General features: G+C 45.7%; 1 protein-coding gene across 2 annotated transcripts in view; it reads right to left on the reverse strand.

Moving 5' to 3' along the window:
* The window catches only part of LOC116989413 (tyrosine-protein kinase JAK2-like), a 49695-nt gene that overhangs the window by 35636 nt on the left and 4462 nt on the right, over window positions 1–9597 (reverse strand). Inside the window, exon 1 of one of the 2 annotated variants that reach the window (XM_033046776.1) lies at window positions 1300–1438. The exons of the other annotated variant lie outside the window; for it this stretch is intronic. The gene's annotated coding sequence lies outside the window, so the exon portion shown is untranslated. Of the gene's footprint in view, window positions 1–1299; window positions 1439–9597 lie in introns of those variants that run through there. 2 annotated transcript variants of the gene reach the window in all.

Genomic DNA, 9597 nt, shown 5'->3' on the forward strand with positions numbered 1-9597 from the left:
ACTTTACATTTCTTGTTCTCGCTGTGAGAGGCCACTTTTGATGTGGGTGTGGTGAGTTACTGTTCGCCTTGCGTGTGTTGTGGCTTGTGTGAAATGATGTCAGAGCCAGCCACTGCGGATGTTGCAGGAAATAGAACGCCTTGTTTACCAGAAGTGCACGCTGCCTTTGCTGCTCAGCCACTTGGACCTGTTGAAATAGGCTTTTACCATCACTCACAATGGTGGAAAAAAAGAGGAATGCAAAATTGCTGTCACCCAAAACAACAGTGGCCAAAACTCTGTTTTGTTTCAGATACATGAATAGACCATGAACATTCCAGTGCTTTGCATACACAATGGAGTGGTGAAACCAGGGTATGAAGAAGGGTCTCCACCCGAAACATTACATATTCCTCTTCACCAGAGATGCTGCCTGACCCGCTAAATCAATCCAGCATTTTGTGTCTAAGGAGCAACAGATACTGGTTTACACCGAAGATAGACACAAATTTCTGGAGCAACTCAGTGGCATCCCTGGATAGAAGGAATGGGTGATGTTTCGGGTCGAGATCCTTCTTCAGTCTGAAGTTACTCCAGCATTTTGTGTCTATCTTCGATGTAAACCGGCATCTGCTGTTCCTTCTTACACATCCTCTGGAAATTGTAATTCCAAAAATGAAGAATCTTCTTTTTGCCTTTTATGGTCAGGGGCATTCTTGCCCCCTCCCTAAGCCCCACTGAAGGTGGTGTTCAGCTGCTGTCTATCTGGTGAACTTTCTCCCAGGTACTCACAGACAGAGCTCCAGGATTCAGGGCCAGTGATGATGAAGGGCCAGTGTTCCAGCTCGCTCCTGGCTTGTGCCGTGTAGGTGATGGAAAAGTCAGGTGATGAAACTCGCGCCAGGGTACCCAGCTTGCTCCCGTCACACTGCCACACAATGTCACAGTTCCTGGCGGCCCAGAATCACCGGTACATCCTGTAGCTGTGCTTCATCTTCCCCTCCTCTCAGCTCCCCTCCTCTCAGCTCCCCTCCGCTCCCCCGCGCCCCTCCGCTCCACTCCGCTCCCCTTCATTCCCCTCCACTTTCCTCAGCTACCCTCATCTCTTCTCGGTTTCCCTCAACTCCCCTCAGCTCCCATCAGCTCCCTTCATCCTCCCTCTGCTTCGCTCAGCCTCCTCGCCCCATCACTTCCCCACAGCCTCCCTCTGCCCCCCTGCCTCCCTCACCCCCTCAGCCTCCTCATTTGCCATCAGCTCACCACTCTCCATTCTCCGAAGCATCAACGTCAGGGCCTAATGGATTCCAGGTCGAAACTCACCAGAAAATGCTGGTAATAGAATTACTGTCAGTTTTGAGGTTATTAATTTGAAGAATGTTGAGTTTTCTTTCACACGGAATCTGCAACCATCTGTGTTTGCTGAGATTCAGTGATCTCCAGGGCAGCTGCTCGCTCCAGCAACTTCCTTAATACTTCTTGATCCTGCAGTCATTTACAAGAATGAAACAATAGCAGCAAACTCGGGCTGCCCTCGTTCCTTCCCGGCCCTGTCTGTCCCTGCTCCGTGTATGTGTTTCTCACTTCCTGGATCGGGGCATAGATCAAGGACAGACCACAGAATAGGATGACTAACATATGGACCAGGATGACTAACCCCAGGATTGCAGACACAAGATGCTGGTATCTGAAGCAAACAACAAAAGGATGGAGAATCTCAGTGGGTCAGGAGGGAATGAATTCCCTCCATAGACGCTGCCTGGCCCATTGAGTTCCTCCAGCCTTTTGTTTTGTTGATGAACATTCCCTCTCTGTTACCTTCACTGATGCTGTCTAGTTGATGTTTATTCAACAGAATGTAGAGAACAATGTATCTTGGCCCATCTGCTGGGTGATAGTGTCTCCATCCTGCACCCTCCCCACCTCCCCCCAACGAATGTCTCTTCTTCCTCTCTCACAATTCCACCAAACTCCACCAAACTCCATATGTGAACTAGTTTTTCTGTCGGATTCTCAGTACCACAGCACCTTTCACAAGGCAAGACATTCACAGACAATGAATTAGCTAAAAGTAGAGTCTGGACAGACTTGGATTTGCGGAAGAAACATAGAAACATAGAAACATAGAAAATAGGTGCAGGAGTAGGCCATTTGGCCCTTCGAGCCGGCACCGCCATTCAATATCATCATGGCTGATCATCCAACTCAGTATCCTGTACCTGCCCTCTCCATTAAGAGTTTCTTACAGACTATCCAATCTAAACCTTTCATAATTATGCAATTATGGAATTCCAGAAGCCAGTTGCAGATGGAGATCTCAAGCCGAAGGTCTAAATGATTAGAGTTGAGTTTATTCGATATGATGGAGTTGAAGGCCTAGTCATAGTCAACGAGTAGCAACCTGACATCAGGAAGCAAGATGCTCTGGAGAGGGAAACTAGAGATCTGAAGAGCTACATAGAACAAATGAATGAAGGGACAAATCAAAGCCAGCAAAGATGTTCAAGGAAAGGTGGAGCCCACCATGGTCTGTTGTTGGCTGTGGGGAAGGCCACCCATCCATGTTCTCTAGAGATGCTGCCTTATCCGCTGAGTTACTCCAGCACTTTGTTTCCTGTGTTTGTAAAGCAGTATCTTCAGTTCCTTATGTCCACAAAGAAGCTGACCTCTATTTGTCAGCAGCATTCCACTGTGCCTGACTCTGTGTGTAACTGAGCATCTTGTGAAACAGTTTGTGTTAAACCAGGAAGCACAGTTAATAATAATAATAATAAATAATTTATTAATCCCCTTCTCAGGGGAAATTCAGATGTCCTCTGAAGTTCTCAGCACAACACTGCCTTACTAGAACATGTGCACCATCTCCCGGAAACCACCTTTCGCAATAAATAGGAACTTGCCTCATTTTGGATTTCCCTGAAATATTAAGTTATAGTATGGGTCATAAATGCCCACACACATTGAGCAGCAACTGTGGAAATCAAACATTTGCAGTTGCCTCAACCTCTATTCATCCTGATTTCATCATCACCGAATGTAATCCCACTACGGGATTGTGCAGTGTAATGGCTGAACCTGCCGCGGATCCCACAATAAACAGCCACTTCAGTTCAATGACAGATTCATTGGCTGGTGTGCACTGGGCACGTGATGCAACTGCAGACAGTGCTTCAGTGGTGTACTATCCGTCTGATGCACAGCCTCCTGCTGGTGGAAGTTCCTTCAGTCAGTCACGACAAACAGGGTGACAGTACAAAACTGAGGCTGGTATGATTCCACTCCGAGCAGCATCTGCCATCCAGAACTGCGTACTGGAATGCCCACAGGACCCGACCCCAGGATCACACCTTACAGCAGTCAGGGCCTCAGGAGACGGGACCACAGAAGATGGGGCCACAGGGTTCAGGGCCACTGGATACAGGACCGCAGGAGACAGGACCACAGGATCTGACCCACAGAAGATGGAGTCGCAGGAGATGAGACAACAGGAGTCAGGTCAACAACAGGAGACAAGATCACAAGAGAAGGGACTAGAGGATCAGACCACCGGGATTCAGGCCACAGGTGTCCACCACACATGAGTCGAGACAACAGGAGTCAGATCCACAGGATCGAATGTCCAGGATTCAAGGCCACAGGAGATTGAACCCCAGGAGTCAGGTCTATAGGAATCAGGTCCACCAGGATTCAGGATCACAGGAGTTAGACCTACATGAGTCGATACAACAGGAGCCAGGTCTACAGGAGGCAGGTCTACAGGACTGGACCCCAGGATTGTACCTACAGGAGACAGGACCACGGGAACGGGCCCCCACGAGTCAGGACCCCAGGAGAGACTGCACTCATGTTCAGACACTAGAGGGAACCAAGGAACCAATCCCTAAGGAATTTCTGGTCAAGATTTTGGCGCAAAGAACTGACATCCCTCTGCAGTTCCAATACGATGACTAGTTTCAGATTTCCTCTCAGTTTTCGCGATATTCCACTAACTGCTGTTCCCGCGGAGTCCAAGGATGCTGCCTCTGGGCCTCTGCCTCACTTTAAACTCCAGCGTTAACTGAAGAAGAGGCCGTCTCTTCCTGGGCAAATAATCATCTCCAAGACTTTATCTCCTATAGGCCAGTGGAGGCAACAATCCTGAGTTGATCCAGAGTGCAGAAGCAGCAGATTCCTTCACCGAAGGGGCTCGGGAAACACTCGGACTTCCATTGTAATTCCCTGCTGACTTCAGTCACCTGCCGGGCCAACCTTGAAAGTTCCAGTCATTGGGATTAGACCTCCCAAACTCTTGGTGTCCAACTCAGTCCATTGTGCACCAGACTGTTTGCATGAGCAGTAATGTTTAGATCATCAGGGGTATTCGGCTGCCTGACTTACTGAATCTGGCCCTAATTTAACTGGAACTACATGAGTAAAGATTCGTCATCACCACCCCACACTGCCATGCCTTTCACCAGGGGCAACAGATGCATAGAAACCATGATCTGCCGATTCCCTTTCAACTCAGAAGAGCTAGCTGGTGATGGAGTTAGTGTAGATGATGGGGATGCAGTTTTAAGACTTCTGGTGGGGTGGGACATCAATAGACAATAGACAATAGGTGCAGGAGTAGGCCATTTGGCCCTTCGAGCCAGCACCGCCATTCAATGTGATCATGGCTGATCATCCCAAATCAGTACCCCGTTCCTGCCTTCTCCCCATATCCCCTGACTCCGCTATTTTTAAGAGCCCTATCTAGCTCTCTCTTGAAAGCATCCAGAGAACCTGCCTCTGAGGCAGAGAATTCCACACCATTCCCTGTATTTCTCCTTGTCCCTGTCACAATTGCTGATCTGGTCATGCAAATGCCTAATGATGTCAGATGACCTACAGTGGCCTTGTTTACTGCACTGGTACCACCATGGGGCTGCTGAAACCATGGTGTCATGTCCTCCGATGTCCCACAATGCTGTTCGCTCTCTTGTCATTGTCAGTGTTGAAGGTTTTCATATAACCTTCAAGCACCCCTGAGAGTGGGGGGCTCCTGTTCTCCACTCCATCCTTCCTCCCCCACCCCTCACAACCTGCATCTCCTGGGCATGTGTCCTTCATTTACTAGTCATGTCATGTCTGAGCCCGCAAGGTCTCTGCCAGTTGGATGCCAGCTTGTTGGGCACTTTTACTACTGACTGTGTTGAGATGTTTGCTTTTCCAGAGAAGACATGAACATGTCATCCATTCCCTGCATATACATATGCCTATCCAAAAGACTATTTTACTTCGGAGTCACATGAGTGACTACGTGAAGAAGCCCGCCAGGGCGCATGCGTATCAGGTTACTTCATGGCCAGCATCGATTTAAAAGATGCTTACTATTCAGTGCCTATACGAGGTGACCACAGATGTTACTTAAAATTCAACTGGATGGGACAACTCTGGCAGTATAAAGCACTGCCAAATGGTTTAACATCAGCAGCCCCCAGGCTGTTCACAAAAATTTTGAAACCAGCCCTAGCGTTTCTACGGAAATGAAAACACATGGTCATGACATATTTAGATGACATACTCATTGTGGGCAAAACTTTGGAATTGGCCAAACAAACCGTAACAGCCACAAAACAGTTATTTTAAAAACTGGGATTTATTATCCATCCAGTTAAATCTAAACTAACGCCTTCCACTACTATGGACTATTTGGGGTTCACCATTGACTCAGTTCACATGTCGGTGACTCTGCCTAAGGGAAAGGCTAGAGATTTAATAGAGGCTTGCAATAACCTCATTGACATCAGCAAACCATCCATCAGAATCTCAAAATCAATGCAGATCACTTTGACAGACCTATGAAACTACCAATCAAAGCTAAAATGGAACTAAAATGGTGGATAGATAACATCTGGCTTTGTTCCAATCCAATCATTGTCAGTAACCTTTCCATGGTACTACAAACTGATGCCAGTGCACTTGGGTGGGGAGCCACCAATACCATCACCAGCTGTGGAGGTAGATGGACTGCTCAGGAGGCATCATTATTACTCACACTGGGCATAAACTACCTGGAAATGTTGGGTGCATTCCATGGCCTAAAGTCATATTGTACTGGATCATATCACCAGCATGTTAGACTACAGATAGACAATACCACCGTGGTAGCATACATTAACCACATGGGTGGAAACAAATCGACATCATGTGACAATCTGGCTAATACAATTTGGCAATGGTGTACAATTTTGGTCGCCCAATTATAGGAAGGATGTCAACAAAATAGAGAGAGTACAGAGGAGATTTGCTAGAATGTTGCCTGGGTTTCAACAACTAAGTTACAGAGAAAGGTTGAATAAGTTAGGTCTTTATTCTCTGGAGCGCAGAAGGTTAAGGGGGGACATGATAGAGGTCTTTAAAATGATGAGAGGGATAGACAGAGTTGATGTGGATCAGCTTTTCCCTTTGAGAAAAGGGAAGATTCAAACAAGAGGACATGACTTCAGAATTAAGGGACAGATGTTTAGGGGTAACATGAGGGGGAACTTCTTTACTCAGAGAGTGGTAGCGGTGTGGAATGAGCTTCCAGTGGAAGTGGTGGAGGCAGGTTCGTTGGTATCATTTAAAAATAAATTGAATAGGCATATGGATGAGAAGGGAATGGAGGGTTATGGTATGAGTGCAGGCAGGTGGGACTAAGGGAAAAAAGTTGTTCGGCACGGACTTGTAGGGCCGAGATGGCCTGTTTCCGTGCTTTAATTGTTATATGGTTATATGGTTATATGTTATATCCAGAGAGATATTTGGATATCAGCCACTTACCTACCAGGAAGACTAAATTTAGTGGCAGACACCAGGTCACGCAAATTTAATGAAAACACCGAATGGATGTTGAATAAAAAAGTATTTGCTGATATTACAGCAAGATATGGAACACCAGATATCGATCTATTCGCATCCAGACTTAACCACCAGTTAGCAAATTATGTTTCATGGGAACCAGACCCTGGGGCAGCGGCGACAGATGCATTTTCGCTGCATTGGGGGAAATTGTTTATTTACGCATTCCCTCCTTTCTGCCTCATCAGTCGGGTATTAAGGAAAATACAACAAGACTCTGCGTCTGGTATTTTGGTAGTACCCGATTGGCCTACTCAACCATGGTTCCCAGTGGTACTAAACATGGTATTAGAACCATGTATCACCATCCCACATAGACCAGATTTATTGTTACATCCCGTAACAAGGGATAGCCACCCATGCCATAACCATTTGAACTTATTAATTTGTAGAGTTTAAAAACACCTCTACTACAACTGGGACTGACGGACCGAACAGTGAACATGATCTCGGCGGCCCAAAGACAGTCAACCAAAAAACAGTATCTGGTGTATATCAGGAAGTGGGAGATGCATTGTCACAAAAACAACATCACCCACAGAGACATGAACATCCCGTCTGTTCTGGAATATCTGGCAGGCCTCCACTATGATGAGGGGCTCAGTTACAGTGCCATCAACTGGGCCAAAAGTGCCCTATCGACTTACCTATGGCAGGGGACAGAGCGTTACTCTGTTGGGACTCACCCACTGGTAACAAAACTTATGAGGGGAATTTTTAATACTAATCCCCCAAGAACCAGGTACTCCCAAATATGGGATGTAAGTATTGTCCTGAAGATGCTCAGGAATTGGTCTCCAGCAACAGCTCTGTCCCTACACAGACTGACATTAAAAACAGTCATGCTAATGGCATTGGTCATGGCACAGAGGGTACAGTCACAGCATAAACTAAGACTGGACAACATGACTTCCTCAACTGAAAATATTATGTTTCATATCTATGAATTAGTAAAGCAGAACAGACAGGGATCAGCAGGCCTCAATATACAATTTAGGTCATACCCAACAGATGACCGTCTCTGTATAGTAAGACATTTGTCGTTATACATGGAGAAAACGAAAATCATAAGAGGCAATGAGAAGGCACTTCTGGTCAGCCACAAGCAACCACACAATAGAGTGACGGTCCAGACCATCTCAAGATGGCTGAAACAGGTGCTAACACAGGCTGGGGTGGATACTAATATTTTAAAATCTCATTCCACCAGGGCTGCAGCTACATCGGCAGCAATACAGTTGGATGTACCAATGGACCAAATCCTCAAGGCAGCAGGAAGGTCAGGGGAAAAAACATTCCAACTATTTTACAACAAACCAGTAATGATACCTAAAACGTTTGCAGAAACAATTTTAAGTTCTGTAAATTAATTTAAACCCATAAAAAGGGGTTATAATTTTGTGTTAATAAATTTTATGATTTCAATGTCGAATTCATGACCAAATTATGTTAACACAATTCCTCCTACAGTCATCAAGGCAGACGTGATGCATGGACTCGTTTCCACGGCATGAAATCACAGAGCTTTAAAATCTTCATGTAGTCACTCACGTGACTCCGAAGTAAAATAGTAAGATTAAACGAGAACTTACCAGTTTGAAGTTTGATCTGTATTTTATGAGGAGTTACGATGAGGGATTACGTGCCCTCCGCTCCCACCCTTGATCATATACTCAACTGGTATCTCTTCTCTAATCTTACTATGTTTAGTCATTACAGTTATCTGTGATTTCACACCGCTGCTTTGAAGAATGACACGCATGCGTCCTGGCGGGCTTCTTCACGTAATCCCTCATCGTAACTCCTCATAAAATACAGATCAAACTTCAAACTGGTAAGTTCTCGTTTAATCTTACTATTAAATGCTACTAAATTACCTGCTTCAACTACCAACCTGGCAGCACATTCCAGGCACTCACCACCTCCTGTATAAAAACATCGCCCCTCCCACCTCTTCTTTCAACTTTGCCCCTCTCAACTTAAAACTATGTCCTCTAGTATTTAATTTTCACATCCTGGGAAATTGATTCTGACTGACTACCCAATCTACATCTCTCATAATTTTATTATACTTCTCACAGGCCTCCCCGCAGCTATTAGTGCTCCAGGGCAAACAATGTGTCGGCCCATCCTCTCCCTACAGCTAATACCCACTAATTCAGACATCATGCTGGTAAACATCCTCCGCACCTTTTACGAAGCCTCCACATCCTTCCTGTAATGAGGTGACCAGAACTGCACACATTAATCGAAACACAGCCTAACCAGTCCCATGAAGCAGCATCATGACTTCATGACTCTTATATTCAATACCATGACCTATGGAAGCAAGCACAAGACTTTAAGCCATAGGAACAGAATTAGGCCATTCAACCCATCTGCCATTCAGTCATGGCTGATCTATTTTTCCCTTTCAACCAAATTCTCCTACCTTCTCCCCGTAACCTTTGACGGCCTTCTCAATCAAGAACCATTCAGTCTCCACCTTAAAAATACCTGTCTTGGGGTTCACAGCTGTCTGTGGCAAATGAATTCCACAGAATTACCTCCCTCTGGCTAAAGAAATTTCTCCAGATCTCCATTTTGAAGGCACATCCATTTATTCTGAGGATGTGCCCTCTGGTTCTAGATAGATAGATAGATAGATAAATACTTTATTAATCCCCTTATTCAGGGGAAATTCTGATGTCCCATCTAGACTCTCCCATTACTGGAAACAGCCTTTCCACGTCCACTCCATCTAGACTTTTCATTATC

The sequence above is a fragment of the Amblyraja radiata genome, chromosome 29, assembly GCF_010909765.2.
Source record: "Amblyraja radiata isolate CabotCenter1 chromosome 29, sAmbRad1.1.pri, whole genome shotgun sequence".
NCBI classification, from domain to species: Eukaryota; Metazoa; Chordata; class Chondrichthyes; order Rajiformes; family Rajidae; genus Amblyraja; species Amblyraja radiata.